The sequence below is a fragment of the Gossypium raimondii genome, unplaced genomic scaffold, assembly GCF_025698545.1.
Source record: "Gossypium raimondii isolate GPD5lz unplaced genomic scaffold, ASM2569854v1 Contig00318, whole genome shotgun sequence".
Lineage (NCBI taxonomy): Eukaryota > Viridiplantae > Streptophyta > Magnoliopsida > Malvales > Malvaceae > Gossypium > Gossypium raimondii.
Window position 1 is genome coordinate 1816 of NW_026291418.1, and position 18189 is coordinate 20004.

The 18189-nt window shown below is 36.0% G+C and overlaps 1 non-coding gene and 3 pseudogenes across 1 annotated transcript; 3 read left to right on the top strand and 1 right to left on the bottom strand.

Moving 5' to 3' along the window:
* Positions 1–1977: 1977 nt before the first annotated feature.
* LOC128038803 (DNA-directed RNA polymerase subunit beta-like) lies at positions 1978–6571 on the top strand (annotated as a pseudogene).
* On the bottom strand, positions 2068–2139 carry TRNAC-GCA (transfer RNA cysteine (anticodon GCA)). The gene has a single exon. It is a non-coding gene; the product is annotated as a tRNA-Cys (tRNA).
* A 1374-nt stretch (positions 6572–7945) lies between the features above and the next one.
* LOC128038804 (DNA-directed RNA polymerase subunit beta'-like) lies at positions 7946–9218 on the top strand (annotated as a pseudogene).
* A 209-nt stretch (positions 9219–9427) lies between these two features.
* Positions 9428–13844, top strand: LOC128038802 (DNA-directed RNA polymerase subunit beta''-like; annotated as a pseudogene).
* Positions 13845–18189: the final 4345 nt, after the last annotated feature.

Below are 18189 nucleotides of genomic sequence, written 5' to 3' on the forward strand. Positions count from 1 at the left end.
TCTCGACGGTGAATCGATTTGATAGCCTAGATATTGTTATTCATGATATTGATCCGATTCGATGTCATTGAAATGTAAGTCATTGCATTGAATTTACAAGCGACAAATTTATCATCTCTATGGGATTAAATCCCGAGTTATTGCGAAGTAAAAAAAACAATGAAATTATGGAAGTAAATATTCTCGCATTTATTGCTACAGCGCTGTTCATTCTAGTTCCTACCGCTTTTTTACTTATAATATACGTAAAAACTGTCAGTCAAAGTGATTAATTTGAATGAAACTTGACTTTTTATCAAGGAGTTAAGAAAAAAAGGATTCAAATCTCACGTCTTAAATAAAATGAATGGACTAGAATCAGCAGTATCCTATAAAACTCGATAGTATGGTAGAAAAAATATGAATCTTTCTACCATACTATCTATATCTATTATTGTAATGTAGAAAGATACAAGCTTAATATAGATGAATCCACAATATGGATCTTCATACATGTCGATATCAATTAAATATATGTACTGTACATAGTATCTCAATTTTATTTCTTCGCTTGATCTATTTTATTTGTGTTGATTTCAATTAATCTGAAATAATTGAAAGGCAAGTCTTACGATTTTATAATTCTTTCATTTCATGGATTTGATTTTTTTGGTGGATACCGAGATTCCTATTAAAATAATCAGAAATGAAGGAAAATGGAATGGAATAGGCATATATTAATTAAATTAATAAAAAAAAAAGAAAACCAAGTAATCTTTTTTTTTGAACATTCCAAAGAAGTAATTCGTTGAGCAACTGACAGATGATCCAAAGAGTTCTATGGTAACTTTTCTTCGTATTTCGTTTCGAAAAAAGGGTATACCCTGCCGATTTTGAATTTAACTTTGATCCATGATATGAAATGAGTCAATAAAGCATTTCATAAATGAAATTCAACTAAAACTGGGGGTAAGTGTCTAATATGTGACTACACTAAGGCAAGATCTTATTAAATTAAATAAAAAAAAGACTTTTTTTTTCTCTTTGAACAGTAAAGAGGGAGGGAAATAAAAACAAGCAAATACAGAAAACAAAGGGGGTTCCTTGTCCCTCATTGTCCGTTTCTAACTCTGGTAAGAGCTGGTTCATCAAAATAGACAATTTAGGAAGAATTCTTTTTTTTTTAATTGCCTATCATCCGGATCCCTTTTACTTTCGAAATACGAACATGGGGATTATTGAAATGTTTGTTTGATTTTGATTGAAAAGGTGTTATTCATAGAATACATTACTCCACTAGAATCCAAGAATTTCGAAATGAAGACTAATAAAATAGTTAAAATAAAAAAAGGCTTTGCAAAACGATCTAGAAAACAATTGATACGGTTTGATTCCTCAACCCCAATTAGGAGTACCCCTAGAGCCCACTTCTTCCCCATACTACGAGTGAAAGGGAAAATGTAAAGACTACCATTAAAGCAGCCCAAGCAAGACTTACTATATCCATGTGTATTATGTCCCCTATCTCTATGAATATGAAACAAATATGAAGGAATTCCATTTTTCCATTATTGTTCACTAATAATAGTGGAATTACTGGCGCAGAGTCAAAAAGAAAAGGGAATTGTGACACGCCACCGTTGATGAATCACTTGATAAATCCGCTTATAACAAGCTCTTATATGATTTCGAGTAAAATCGAGAACCATTAACATAAGCAAAATGCGCAGTAACACTTTTGGAAATATCAAAAGAATGTTACTCACATGTATCAATAATAAGACTTATTCTTTCTTTTGGTGTCCCTCATTAAGTAAAAAGCCGATTATCTATCCAATCTAATATTAATTGATGCCTGAACATTCAGAGACTTTCATCCGTCTGTATACAAAGTATCTTCCAACCCTTCTACAACCATTCATTAGTTAATTAGACACCCTGTTATCCAATCTAATTCAAGACCTCTAGTAGCCACTCCATTAGTAAGGGGGCTCCATATCAAGATTTACTGATTCCCTTCCACTACTTTAGTTTTTCCTTGAATCCTAGACGTTAGGAGACGTTAGGATTTCGAGTTTTTTGTTGATCAGGCGACACCCGGATTTGAACTGGGGAATAAGGGATTTGCAGTCCCCCGCCTTACCGCTCGGCCATGTCGCCAAAAGGCTACAAACAAAAAAAGGAGAGTATCCCCCTTTTCTTTTTCATTTTTAGATCGGATCCATACCTTCAATTGGTTATAGTATCTCAAGACACACAATATCTAAAAACTTTCCCTTTCTTTTCTATTGAAAAAGAAAATGTGGATTCTCAGTTACAAAAGTCAAAATTCAGGACAAATAAATTGGAACCATTAACTATTGACTGCAAATTTATGGACGATTCTTCTTCACTTGTCTTTTTCTAATGGTATAAGAAAATCAAACTGGATACATAACTAATCAGTATTGATTTTTTTTTTCAATAAAAAAAAAACTTTCTGAATTTCAAGTATATTATAATAATATAACAGCAATTATGAGTCTATGTAAACCCCAGAGCATAAGTTGTTACACAGTTATAGTTATCTAATGAGGTATTTTATCTATCTAGATATGATGTCCATAGGGAATCAGCACGAAATTATCGTGTTTCAATTTTTCATTGAATAGATTAAAATAAAAGAAAAAATAGAATTTTTGATAGAGCACGCCATGTCTTGTCTCCATTAGAGCGTTATAATGGAATAAAAGAAAGACATATATAAATAGAAATGCTATATCTGCACATGTTTAATAAATATAAGCCCCCTTTTCGTACGCACTTCAATCATATTCTAAATATTCTACTAAAAAATAAAAAACTAAAAAGTGGGTAAAAACATCTATCTTCTCTGCGAATCGTTTTTTGAACAATGGAGTCCATGAAAAAATTAAGCGCTAGAAAAATCAACTCTCTCCCTATATATATATTTTAGAATTATTTTGTCTTTATCTCAATGAACAGATCAAATCAGGAATTCCTTTCATTTTTCTGGTATTCAATCGGATTGGAATATGTAATATCATAATAATGGTAGAAATTGAATTATTTTTTTTTATATTCTATACAAAAACAAAACTCCATGCGGCTAAATGGCATTTATCAATTCTTTTCTGTATCTGTTTGTTCTAAATATAAATAAAAATTTGAGTATAATTTTTCTTCTTCCGTTCATACGCATTTCATATTTCATACATTCCACATATATTATATGGTATATGGAGTTAGATAAAATTTCATGTGATTCAGTAAACAGAATAGAAATTCAATTCCATCATTATTAGATCGATTCGTAGGATTCGATGAAGAATGAGAAAAGAATGGGATTCTTTTGAGAAATGGGAAATTCAAAATGCTCGGGGATGAAAATGGGGAAATGTCTACAATACCTGGGTTGAATCAGATACAATTTGAAGGATTTTGTGGGTTCATGGATCGGGGCTTAACAGAAGAACTTTATAAGTTTCCAAAAATTGAAGATACAGAGCAAGAAATTGAATTTCAATTATTTGTGGAAACATATCAATTGGTGGAACCGTTGATAAAAGAAAGGGATGCTGTATATGAATCACTCACATATTCTTCTGAATTATATGTATCCGCAGGATTAATTTGGAAAACCAGTAAGGATATGCAAGAACAAACAATTTTTATTGGAAACATTCCTTTAATGAACTCCCTCGGAACTTCTATAGTAAATGGAATATACAGAATTGTGATCAATCAAATATTGCAAAGCCCCGGTATCTATTATCGATCAGAATTGGATCATAACGGAATTTCGGTCTATACTGGTACCATAATATCAGATTGGGGAGGGAGGTTAGAATTAGAGATTGATAGAAAAGCAAGGATATGGGCTCGTGTAAGTAGGAAACAGAAAATATCTATTCTAGTTCTATCATCAGCTATGGGTTCGAATCTAAGAGAAATTCTAGAGAATGTTTGCTACCCTGAGATTTTCTTGTCTTTCCTGACCGATAAGGAAAAAAAAAAAATTGGGTCAAAAGAAAATGCCATTTTGGAGTTTTATCAACAATTTTCTTGTGTAGGCGGGGATCCGGTATTTTCTGAATCCTTGTGTAAGGAATTACAAAAGAAATTCTTTCAGCAAAGATGTGAATTAGGAAGGATTGGTCGACGAAATATGAACCAGAGATTGAATCTTAATATACCTCAGAACAATACATTTTTGTTACCGCGAGATATATTGGCAGCTGCGGATCGTTTGATTGGAATGAAATTTGGAATGGGTACACTTGACGATATGAATCATTTGAAAAATAAGCGTATTCGTTCTGTAGCGGATCTCTTACAAGATCAATTCGGATTGGCTCTGGTTCGTTTAGAAAATGTAGTTAGAGGAACTATATGCGGAGCAATTAGGCATAAATTGATACCGACCTCAGAATTTGGTAACTTGACTCCATTAACAACCACTTATGAATCCTTTTTCGGATTACACCCATTGTCTCAAGTTTTGGATCGAACAAATCCATTGACACAAATAGTGCATGGGAGAAAATTGAGTTATTTGGGCCCCGGAGGATTGACCGGGCGAACTGCTAATTTTCGGATACGAGATATCCATCCTAGTCACTATGGACGCATTTGCCCAATTGACACGTCTGAAGGGATCAATGTTGGACTTATCGGATCCTTAGCAATTCATGCCAGGATTGGTCATTGGGGGTCTCTAGAAAGTCCATTTTATAAAATCTTTGAGAGATCAAAAAAAGCACAGATGCTTTATTTATCCCCAAGTCGAGATGAATATTATATGGTAGCGGCAGGAAATTCTTTGGCCTTGAATCAGGGTATTCAGGAAGAACAGGTTGTTCCGGCTCGATACCGCCAAGAATTCCTGACTATTGCATGGGAACAAGTTCATCTTCGAAGTATTTTTCCTTTTCAATATTTTTCTATTGGAGCTTCCCTCATTCCTTTTATCGAGCATAATGACGCGAATCGGGCTTTAATGAGTTCTAATATGCAACGCCAAGCAGTTCCGCTTTCTCGTTCCGAGAAGTGCATTGTTGGAACTGGGTTGGAACGCCAAGTGGCTCTAGATTCAGGAGTTCCCGCTATAGCCGATCACGAGGGAAAGATCATTTCGACCGATACTGACAAGATTATTTTATCGGTCAATGGAGATGCTCTAGGCATTCCATTAGTTATGTATCAACGTTCCAACAAAAATACTTGTATGCATCAAACTGCCCGGGTTCGGCGGGGTAAATGCATTAAAAAGGGGCAAATTTTAGCGGACGGTGCCGCTACGGTTGGTGGCGAACTCGCTTTGGGCAAAAACGTACTAGTAGCTTATATGCCATGGGAAGGTTACAATTTTGAGGATGCGGTACTCATTAGCGAGCGTCTAGTATATGAAGATATTTATACTTCTTTTCACATACGAAAATATGAAATTCAGACTCATGTGACAAGCCAAGGTCCTGAAAGAATCACTAACGAAATACCGCACCTAGAAGCCCATTTACTCCGCAATTTAGACAAAAATGGAATTGTGATGCTGGGATCTTGGGTGGAGACAGGCGATATTTTAGTAGGGAAATTAACGCCTCAGGTGGCGAAAGAATCATCGTATGCTCCAGAAGATAGATTATTACGGGCCATACTTGGGATTCAGGTATCCACTTCAAAGGAAACTTGTCTCAAATTACCTATAGGTGGGAGGGGTCGAGTCATCGATGTGAGATGGGTCCAGAAAAAGGGGTTCTAGTTATAATCCGAAACGATTCGTGTATATATTTCACAGAAACGCGAAATCAAAGTAGGCGATAAAGTAGCCGGAAGGCATGGAAATAAAGGGATCATTTCAAAAATTTTACCTAGACAGGATATGCCTTATTTGCAAGACGGAAGACCTGTTGATATGGTCTTCAACCCATTAGAGTACCTTCACGAATGAATGTAGGACAGCTATTTGAATGCTCGCTTGGGTTAGCAGGGAGTCTACTAGATAGACATTATCGAATAGCACCATTTGATGAGAGATATGAACAAGAGGCTTCGAGAAAACTAGTGTTTTCCGAATTATATCAAGCCAGTAAGCAAACAGCGAATCCATGGGTATTTGAACCCGAATATCCAGGAAAAAGCAGAATATTTGATGGAAGAACGGGAGGCCCCTTTGAGCAACCTGTTATAATAGGAAAACCTTATATCTTGAAATTAATTCATCAAGTTGATGATAAAATACATGGGCGTTCCAGTGGACATTATGCACTTGTTACACAACAACCACTTAGAGGAAGGTCCAAGCAAGGAGGACAACGAGTAGGAGAAATGGAGGTTTGGGCTCTAGAGGGATTTGGTGTTGCTCATATTTTACAAGAAATGCTTACTTATAAATCTGATCATATTAGAGCTCGCCAAGAAGTACTTGGGACTACGATCATTGAGGAACAATACCTAAACCCGAAGATGCTCCAGAATCTTTTCGATTGCTCGTCCGAGAATTACGATCTTTGGCTCTGGAACTGAATCATTTCCTTGTATCTGAGAAGAACTTCCAGATTAATAGGAAGGAAGCTTAATCGGAATGAATCAGAATTTTCTTCTATGATCGACCGATATAAACATCAACAACTCCGAATTGACTCAGTTTCTCCCCAACAAATAAGTGCTTGGGCCAAGAAAATCCTACCTAATGGAGAAACCGTTGAGAGGTGACAAAACCCTATACTTTTCATTACAAAACCAATAAACCGGAAAAGGATGGATTATTTTGTGAAAGAATTTTTGGACCTATAAAAAGTGGAATTTGCGCTTGTGGAAATTATCGAGTAATTGGAAATCAAAAGGAGGGCCCTAAATTTTGTGAACAATGCGGAGTTGAATTTGTTGATTCTCGGATACGAAGATATCAAATGGGATACATAAGGCTGGCATGTCCAGTAACTCATGTATGGTATTTGAAACGTCTTCCTAGTTATATCGCCAATCTTTTAGACAAACCTCTTAAAGAATTAGAGGGTCTAGTATACTGCGATGTGTGATTTGATCGAAATTATTATTTTACAGATTAGGAATGAGAAACTGTCATCCCATTCAATCGAATTGGGATGCCCTGGATCTGACATGTCTCTTGGGAAGAGTAACATGAAGCTCAGAATTATGGGCGTATTCAATACTCCCAAATAAAAAGGGAATTGGTCTATGGTCGAGTCAGTAAAAATAAATAACTAGGAATTTTGAGTTGTACCTCGTGAAAAAAAGACTTCTTTTTTTTGTGGAATTAACTGCCTCATTTCTTTTAGTTCTTTTAGAAAGAAATGAAATTATGTTCAAGGAAACAAATATGTCATGGTTGCAGGAGTCTATACATCGCATATAGGCTTAGGCTTTAAGTTAAGGGCATCGTGGTATAATCGTCGAGGTACCGCAGGACCTAAGAGATCGAATGGAAGGGTACATAGACAAGTAAATCCCTTATGACACTCCTTTAATTTTAGAGGATTCAGCATTCGAGGGGAAGTAGACTACTCAAGAATTTCACATTTCATTTATGTCCTAATTTTGAATTGAATATTGAATAAAGAATTAAGAAAATCGAAATCAATAAATCAATAAAAGAAGAATCAATCAATGAAATGTTTCTTGGAACTTGAGTAAAGAGTAGACCTTTTTGGGGGGTTCTAGAATTTGAAAGCGAGAACTCCTTTACTTTATCTTTATTTGGTGTAACTACTTGAGCCGGATGAGAGGAAACTCTCATGTCCGATTTTGAGGGGGGGATCCCGCAGGGCCCTATCCTAATTTTTCTTTTGCTAGGCCCATCGCTAAAAAACCTACTTTCTTACGATTACGAGGTTCATTCGAATATGAAATTCAATCCTGGAAATACAGTATCCCACTTTTTTTTACTACCCAAGGTTTCGATACATTTCGAAGTCGCGAAATTTCTACCGGAGCAGGTGCTATTCGAGAACAATTAGCCGATCTAGATTTGCGAATTCTTATCGATTATTCGGTGGTAGAATGGAAAGAATTAGGAGAAGAAGGCCTCACGGGTAATGAATGGGAAGATCGAAAAATTGGAAGAAGAAAGGATTTTTTGGTTAGACGCATGGAATTGGCTAAGCATTTTATTCGAACAAATATAGAACCAGAATGGATGGTTTTATGTCTATTACCGGTTCTTCCTCCCGAGTTGAGACCGATCATTCAGATAGATGGGGGTAAACTAATGAGTTCGGATATTAATGAACTCTATAGAAGAGTTATCTATCGAAATAATACTCTTACCGATCTATTAACAACAAGTAGATCTACGCCAGGGGAATTAGTAATGTGTCAGGAAAAATTAGTACAAGAAGCCGTGGATACACTTCTTGATAATGGAATCCGCGGACAACCAATGAGGGACGGTCATAATAAGGTTTACAAGTCGTTTTCAGATGTAATTGAAGGCAAAGAGGGAAGATTTCGCGAGACTTTGCTTGGCAAACGAGTCGATTATTCGGGACGTTCTGTCATTGTTGTTGGCCCCTCACTTTCATTACATCGCTGTGGATTGCCTCGCGAAATAGCAATAGAGCTTTTCCAGACATTTGTAATTGCGGTCTAATTAGACAACATCTTGCTCCGAACATAGGAGTTGCTAAGAGTAAAATTCGGGAAAAAGGGCCGATTGTATGGGAAATACTGCAAGAAGTTATGCGGGGACATCCTGTATTGCTGAATAGAGCGCCTACTCTGCATAGATTAGGTATACAGGCATTCCAACCTATTTTAGTGGAAGGACGCGCTATTTGTTTACATCCATTAGTTTGTAAGGATTCAATGCAGACTTTGATGGGGATCAAATGGCAGTTCATGTACCTTTATCTTTAGAGGCGCAAGCGGAGGCTCGTTTACTTATGTTTTCTCATATGAATCTCTTTGTCTCCAGCTATTGGGGATCCCATTTCCGTACCGACTCAAGATATGCTTATTGGGCTCTATGTATTAACGAGTGGGAATCGTCGAGGTATTTGTGCGAATAGGTATAATCCATGGAATCGAAAAGCTATCAAAATGAAAGAATTGACGATAATAACTATAAGTCTACAAGGAGCCTTTTTTGTAATTCCTATGATGCGATTGGAGCTTATAGGCAGAAAAGAATCAATTTAGATAGTCCTTTGTGGCTCCGGTGGCGACTAGAGCAATGCGTTATTGCTTCAAGAGAAGCTCCCATCGAAGTTCACTATGAATCTTTGGGTACCTATCATGAGATTTATGGACATTATCTAATAGTAAGAAGTTTAAAAAAAATTTTGTATATACATTCGAACCACTGTTGGTCATATTTTCTTTACCGAGAAATCGAAGAAGCTATACAAGGGTTTTTCGGCCTACTCATATGATACCCAATCATATGGTATCTAAGCTAAAAATTCTATGACACCAATATGAATTCGGGTCTCCGGTTCAACTAGGACCCCAGTTCCTGACCCGACTTTCTACCACAATCAAGATCGAGAAAAGGAAGTTTTCCAATCATTGACTCAAACCCATTGGCGAAGTCCACTCAGCGGAATAAGGGGGTATTTATGGCAGAACGGGCCAATCTGGTATTTCACAATAAAGTGATAGATGGAACTGCCATTAAACGGCTTATTAGCAGATTAATAGATCACTTCGGAATGGCATATACATCACACATCCTGGATCAAGTAAAAGCTCTGGGTTTCCAGCAAGCCACTGCTACATCCATTTCATTAGGAATTGATGATCTTTTAACGATACCTTCTAAGGGATGGCTAGTCCAAGATGCTGAACAACAAAGTTTGATTTTGGAAAAACACCATCATTTTGGGAATGTACACGCGGTAGAAAAATTACGCCAATCAATTGAGATATGGTATGCTACAAGTGAATATTTGCGACAAGAAATGAATCCTAATTTTAGGATGACTGACCCGTTTAACCCAGTCCATATAATGTCTTTTTCAGGAGCTAGAGGAAATGCATCTCAAGTGCACCAATTAGTAGGTATGAGAGGATTAATGTCGGATCCCCAAGGACAAATGATCGATTTACCCATTCAAAGCAATTTACGCGAAGGACTGTCTTTAACAGAATATATCATTTCTTGCTACGGAGCCCGAAAAGGGGTTGTGGATACCGCCGTACGAACATCAGATGCTGGATATCTTACGCGCAGACTTGTTGAAGTAGTTCAACACATTGTTGTACGTAGAACAGATTGTGGCACCACCCGAGGGATTTCTGTGAGTCCTCAAAAGAGGACGCTTCCAGAAAGAATTTTTATCCAAACATTAATTGGTCGTGTATTAGCGGACGATATATATGGGTCCGCGGTGCATTGCCATTCGAAATCAAGATATTGGGCTTGGGCTTGTCGATCGATTCAGAGCCTTTCGAACACAACCAATATCTATTCGAACTCCCTTTACTTGTAGGAGTACATCTTGGATTTGTCGATTATGTTATGGTCGGAGCCCCACTCATGGTGACCTGGTTGAATTGGGAGAAGCTGTAGGTATTATTGCGGGGCAATCCATTGGAGAACCGGGAACGCAACTAACATTAAGAACTTTTCATACCGGCGGAGTATTTACAGGGGGTACTGCAGAACATGTACGAGCCCCTTTTAATGGAAAAATCAAATTCAATGAGGATTTGGTTCATCCTACACGCACACGTCACGGGCATCCTGCTTTTTTATGTTATCTGGACTTGTATGTAATTATTGAGAGCGAAGATATTATACATAAGGTGACTATTCCACCAAAAAGTTTTCTTTTAGTTCAAAACGATCAATATGTAGAATCAGAACAAGTGATTGCTGAGATTCGCGCGGGAACATACACTTTAAATTTGAAAGAGAGGGTTCGAAAACATATTTATTCTGACTCAGAGGGGGAAATGCACTGGAGTACCGATGTGTACCATTCGCCCGAATTTACATATAGTAATGTCCATCTCTTACCAAAAACAAGCCATTTGTGGATATTATCAGGGGGTTCGTACAAATTCAGTGTAGTTCCTTTTTCGCTCCACAAAGATCAAGATCAAATAAACATTCATTATCTTTCTGCCGAACGAAGATATATTTCTAGATTCTCAGTGAATAATGATCAAGTGAGACACAACTTATTTAGTTCGGATTTTTCGGATAAAAAAGAAGATAGGATTTACGATTATTCAGAATTGAATCGAATAATAGGTACTGGGCATTGTGATTTCATATATTCTGCTATTCTCCACGAGAATGCTGATTTATTGGCAAAGAGACGAAGAAATAGATTTATTATTCCATTTCAATTGATTCAAGACCAAGAGAAAGAACTAATGCTGCATTCCCATTCCGGTATCTCGATCGAAATACCCATAAATGGTATTTTCCGTAGAAAAAGTATTCTTGCTTTTTTTGACGATCCTCGATACAGAAGAAAGAGTTCAGGAATTACTAAATATGGGACTCTAGGGGCGCATTCAATCGTCAAAAGGGAGGATGTGATTGAGTATCGAGGAGTCAAAAAGGTTAAGCCAAAATACCAAATGAAAGTAGATCGATTTTTTTTCATTCCTGAGGAAGTGCATATTTTATCCGAATCTTCTTCCATAATGGTACGGAACAATAGTATCATTGAGTAGATACCCAAATCACTTTAAATACAAGAAGCCAAGTGGGCGGATTGGTCCGAGGAAAGAAAAAAAAGGATTGAACTGAAAATTTTTTCGGGTAATATCTATTTTCCCGGAGAAAGAGATAAGATATCTCGACACAGTGGCATCTTGATACCACCAGGAACGGGCAAAACAAACTCTAAGGAATCAAAAAAATTGAAAAATTGGATCTATGTCCAACGGATCACACCTACCAAGAAAAAGTATTTTGTTTTGGTTCGACCTGTAACCCCATATGAAATACCGGACGGTCTAAATTTAGCAACACTCTTCCCCCAGGATCCATTTCGGGAAAAAGATAATATGCAACTTCGAGCTGTCAATTATATCCTTTATGGAAATGGCAAACCGACTCGGAGAATTTCTGACACAAGTATTCAACTAGTTCGGACTTGTTTAGTGTTGAGTTGGGACCAAGACAACAAAAGTTCTTTCGCCGAAGAGGTCTGTGCTTCCTTTGTTGAAGTAAGGACAATGATCTGATTCGAGATTTCCTAAGAATCGACTTAGTGAAATCTCATATTTTTTATATCAGAAAAAGAAATGATCCGTCAGGTTCAGAATTGATTTCTGATAATAGGTCAGATCGTACCAATAAAAATCCGTTTTATTCCATTTATTCCAACGCAAGGATTCAACAATCGTTTAGCCAAAATCACGGAACTATTCATACGCTCTTGAACAGAAATAAGGAATCCCAATCTTTGATAATTTTGTCATCATCTAATTGTTTTCGCATGGGCCCATTCAACGATGTAAAATATCACAATGTGATAAAACAATCAATTAAAAAAGATCCTCTAATTCCAATTAAGAATTTATTGGGTCCTTTAGAACAGCCCCAAAATTGCGAATTTTATTCATCATTTTACCCTTTAATAACTCATAATCAGACCTCGGTAGCGAAATATTTGAGCTTGACAATTTAAAACAGGCTTTTCAAGTACTTAACTATTATTTAATAGCTGAAAATGGGAGAATTTATAATTTCGATCCATGCCGTAACATCTTTTGAATGCAGTCAATTTGAATTGGTATTTTCCCATCATCATTATCATCATAATTATTGTGAAGAAACGTCCACAATAATTAGTCTTGGGCAGTTTATTTGTGAAATGTATGTATAGCCAAAAGCGGACCACGCCTAAAATCGGGTCAAGTTTTTATTGTTCAAGCTGATTCTATAGTAATAAGATCGGCTGCCTTATTTGGCGACCTGGGAGCAACTGTCCATGGGCATTATGGAGAAACTTTACGAAGGAGATACGTTAGTTACATTTATATATGAAAATCGAGATCTGGTGATATAACGCAGGGTCTTCCAAAAGTGGAACAAGTGTTAGAAGTGCGTTCGATTGATTCAATATCGATGAACCTAGAAAAGAGAATTGAGGGTTGAACGAATGTATAACAAGAATTCTTGGAATTCTTTGGGGATTCGTGATTGGTGCTGAGCTAACTATAGTGCAAAGTCGTCTCTTTGGTTAATAAGATCCAAAAGGTTTATCGATCTCAGGGGGTACAGATCCATAATAGGCATATAGAAATTATTGTACGTCAAATAACATCAAAAGTATTGGTTTCAGAAGATGGAATGTCTAATGTTTTTTTACCCGGGGAACTGATTGGATTATTGCGAGCGGAACGAACGGGCGTGCTTTTAGAAGAAGGATTTGTTATCGAGCTGTTTTATTGGGAATAACGAGAGCATCTCTGAACACTCAAAGTTTTATATCTGAAGCAAGTTTTCAAGAAACTGCTCGAGTTTTAGCAAAAGCTGCTCTCCGGGGTCGTATCGATTGGTTGAAAGGCCTGAAAGAAAACGTTGTGCTTGGGGGTATGATACCCGCCGGTACCGGATTCAAAGGATTAGTGCACCGGTCACGGCAACATAACAACATTCTTTGGAAACAAAAAAGAATTTCTTCGGGGAGAAATGAGAGATATTTTCTTCCACCACCGAGAATTATTTGACTCTTGCATTTCAAACAATTTACATGATACATCAGGCCGCTCTTTATAGGTATAGAATTTAATGATTCTTAAGATAATTTGTTGTGGTCATTTGAGTTGTTAATTTGTTAATAGTAATAAAGAGAATAACGAATAGAAAGTAATGGCTTGGCTCGTGGATAAACGACCAATCCCCGGTAGAAGAGAAGGTTCCATTGGAACTATTATTTATTTTAGGTGTCTCTTTTTTACTTAAAAAAAAGAGAGAGAGAGGAAGTGCAAACAGAAATGGCAAGAAGATATTGGAACATAAATTTGAAGAGATGTTGAAGCAGGAGTTCATTTTGGTCATGGTACTAGGAAATGGAATCCTAGAATGGCGCCAATATATCTCTGCAAAACGTAAGGGTATTCATATTACAAATCTGACTAGAACCGCTCGTTTTTTATCAGAAGCTTGTGATTTAGTTTTTGATGCAGCAAGTAAGGGAAAACAATTCTTAATTGTTGGTACCAAAAATAAAGCCGCTGATTCGGTGGCGCGGGCTGCAATAAGGGCTCGGTGTCATTATGTTAATAAAAAATGGCTCGGTGGTATGTTAACAAATTGGCCCACTACAGAAACGAGGCTTCATAAGTTCAGGGACTTGAGAACAGAACAAAAGACGGGGGGACTCAACCGTCTTCCGAAAAGAGATGCAGCTATGTTGAAGAGACAATTATCTCGCTTGCAAACATATCTCAAGGGATTAAATATATGACGAGATTGCCTGATATTGTAATCATCGTTGATCAGCAAGAAGAATATACGGCTCTGCGAGAATGTATCACTTTGGGAATTCCAACAATTTGTTTAATCGATACAAATAGCGATCCCGATCTCGCAGATATTTCGATTCCAGCAAATGATGACGCTATAGCTTCAATTCGATTAATTCTTAACAAATTAGTAGTCGCAATTTGTGAGGGTTGTTCTAGCTATATACGAAATCCTTGATTAATAATAAGATAAATAAATTATTTTTTGGAACTACATAGATCTATGGAATCGGTTACTATATCCTGAATCGCACAAAAGAGATAAAAAAACTGTGAATATTGTGTGATTCGTTTCGTCGGTGTCAAAAATATAGAATTTGAGTAGGCAAGAGAAGATTGAATCAAAATAATTCCTTTTTTTATTTTTTAAGTAAAGTTCTATTTCTGTCAGAGGGCAATATGAATGGTATATCAAACGCACTAAACGGGTTATACGATATCTCTGGTGTGGAAGTAGGCCAACATTTCTATTGGCAAATAGCAGGTTTCCAAGTCCATGCCCAAGTACTTATTACTTCTTGGGTTGTAATTGCTATCTTATTAGGTTCCGCTGTTATCGCTGTTCGAATCCACAAACCATTCCAACCGCCGGTCAAAATTTCTTCGAATATGTTCTTGAATTCATTCGAGACGTAAGCAAAACTCAGATTGAGAAGAATATGGTCCATGGGTTCCCTTTATTGAACTATGTTTCTATTTATTTTTGTTTCTAACTGGTCGGGTGCTCTGTTACCTTGGAAAATCATACAATTACCTCATGGAGAGTTAGCCGCACCTACGAATGATATAAATACTACTGTTGCTTTAGCTTTACTCACGTCAGTAGCATATTTCTATGCGGGTCTTTCAAAAAAAGGATTGGGGTATTTCAGTAAATACATTCAACCCACTCCAATTCTTTTACCTATTAACATTTTAGAGGATTTCACAAAACCCTTATCACTTAGTTTTCGACTTTTCGGGAATATATTAGCTGATGAATTAGTAGTTGTTGTTCTTGTTTCTTTAGTACCTTCAGTCGTCCCTATACCTGTCATGTTCCTTGGATTATTTACAAGTGGGATTCAAGCTCTTATTTTTGCAACTTTAGCTGCGGCTTATATAGGCGAATCCATGGAGGGTCATCATTGACTAGTTTTTTTTTTGAAATAGTCTAGCCCTTTTCTTTTTTAGCTTAGCTTGGTCCAATCCAATGTATGCGCAACTCAAGATAATCTACTTACTTAGGGACCATAAATATACAAATACGACGATCTAGAGTAATAACAAAAAAGATTACGATATTAGAGAATTGTAATAAAAAAAGGAAAGAGATCTAATTGAAAAGATCTTTTCCTAAAATTCTGGGTTGGTCCATTTTTTTTATTACTTATATTTATATCATATTTACCTTCAATCAATATTATCTTTATCTTGATATTGTTTTTGTTTATTCAATTTCAATATTATGAGTCCTAATTCGAATAGGAATTCTTATGGTATCAATTTAGGGTCTATGATTTTTAAAAAGCTGTTCTTTATATAGAATGATTCCCATTTCAGTCGATTTCTTCATTCAATTCAATGATTGACCAAAAGAAATTTTTTTCATAAATAATAAAATAAATTGCATGAACTTAGCTCAATCAAATACTGATATTGATGTTTTATTTGTATGCAATGATTTGGTCTAATGAATTGTCCATTTAGATTGTATCCATGTGAGATAATGCTAAATAAAAATAAAAGGAAGAGACGAATTTACATTACAAAAACGATATAAAAAAAATGATTAGGAAAAAAAGGGGGTAAAATTAGGTATATGGAATCTAATGGCTATAAGACAGCTCTTGTCTATCCTTTGAGGAAGAATTCTAGAATCCAATTGAATCTAAGACATGAATAGTTGGTTTACGTTATGTAAGAAACACATGTATATGGGATATTAGATATTGACTAGTTATATACCAACTCAAAATATATCTAATCCAACCTACTACTGTGGATTTAGATAGGTATTCCAATAGAAGAATAGAAGTTCCTCTGTTTCGTCTTTGACTATGAATTGAACGAATAAAGAGATAAATAAAATAAAGACAAAAACGAAGAATTCAAAGCAAAGAATGGGTTGGAAAAAAGAAAGGGAAGAACAAAGTATGTGCGGATTCAAAAAAATCTAGCGGATAGGACCTAAAAAAAAGATGTCGAAATAGTTCTGACGGTTCAATAATCTTCTCACTTCCATTCGGAGTTCTTAGTTACTTCGGCAGGTTGAATCTTAGCGATGGAATAATATAATTAAGTCAAAATTCATTGGATGATTGTATCATTAACCATTTCTTTATTTTGGTGCGAGGAACTTATCATGAATCCACTGATTTCTGCCGCTTCCGTTATTGCTGCTGGGTTGGCTGTCGGGCTTGCTTCTATTGGACCTGGAGTTGGTCAAGGTACTGCTGCGGGCCAAGCTGTAGAAGGTATCGCGAGACAACCCGAGGCAGAGGGAAAAATACGAGGTACTTTATTGCTTAGTTTGGCTTTTATGGAAGCTTTAACAATTTATGGGCTGGTTGTAGCATTGGCACTCTTATTTGCGAATCCCTTTGTTTAATCCTATAAACATGAGAATTTTGTATTTTTTTTTCTTATTTTATGGCTTGGGACTTACTCCTCGCTTTTTCGAATTCTATCAAGATTTCACCCCTACAATTAATTATTCGTTGGGACAATAATCCATGGGAAGGATTAATTTGAGGATGAGGAATTATCACACCGACTCGCTTTCTTCCTTCCCCTTCTTAGTTCAAGAGAACCCCTTATTTCTTAATTTCTTGTTTACTTATTTCTTATTTATTGTTTAAAGGAGTGTTGCAACAAATGAGGTATTTTGCCATTGACATGAAACCTGCCCCCTAATTCTAATAAGAATTATTATTATTGGGAATTTTCAATTGAAAAAAAAAAAATACATTTCTAGCTAACTAGATAAATAGAATCTATTTTTGACTCCGTTTATACATAGGTAAATGAAAATTCATAATCATAATAATGAATAATTTTATAATAAATTTAATAATTTATTAAAACAAAAAAAGAAATACATAGAATTAGAATAATTAGAATAATATAAATAGAATAGAATAAATGGAAAAGGAGTCAAAGCGATATAATACAAAAAGAAAGAACCGAGTTCTTTTTTTTTAGTCTATCTAAAATAAAATAGGAGATCATATGAAAATGTAACTGATTCTTTCGTTTCTTGGGTCACTGGCCATCCGCCGGGAGTTTCGGGGTTAATACCGATATTTTAGCAACAAATCCAATAAATCTAAGTGTAGTCCTTGGTGTATTGATCTTTTTGGAAAGGGAGTAAAGTGAGTTGTTTATTTCAAGAATAGGCTGGATTCACCCAGTTGTACTTTTTTTCATTATAACTAGGAAAGAAAAGAGTGCATGATCCCGCGAATTACTTCTGAATAAATTTTTAAAATCATATTATAGAACCATAGCATTTCGTGATTCATTGGTACATCGACTTTGATTCTCTATTAACCAATAATCTGGGACCATTAACATGGTTAAGGCCAAACCCGTTTGAAGTTCAGATGCAGCAGGGTACTCTTTCTACTACTATGTTACTAAATACAGAAATATTTTCAAAACAAAAATGTTTTTTCGATATAAAACACTCATGTCGATAAAACGATTTGAGCCCCTTTTTCCAATGCTGAATCGATGACCTATGTATAAAGGAGAAGAATTTTGAATTTGAAGAAA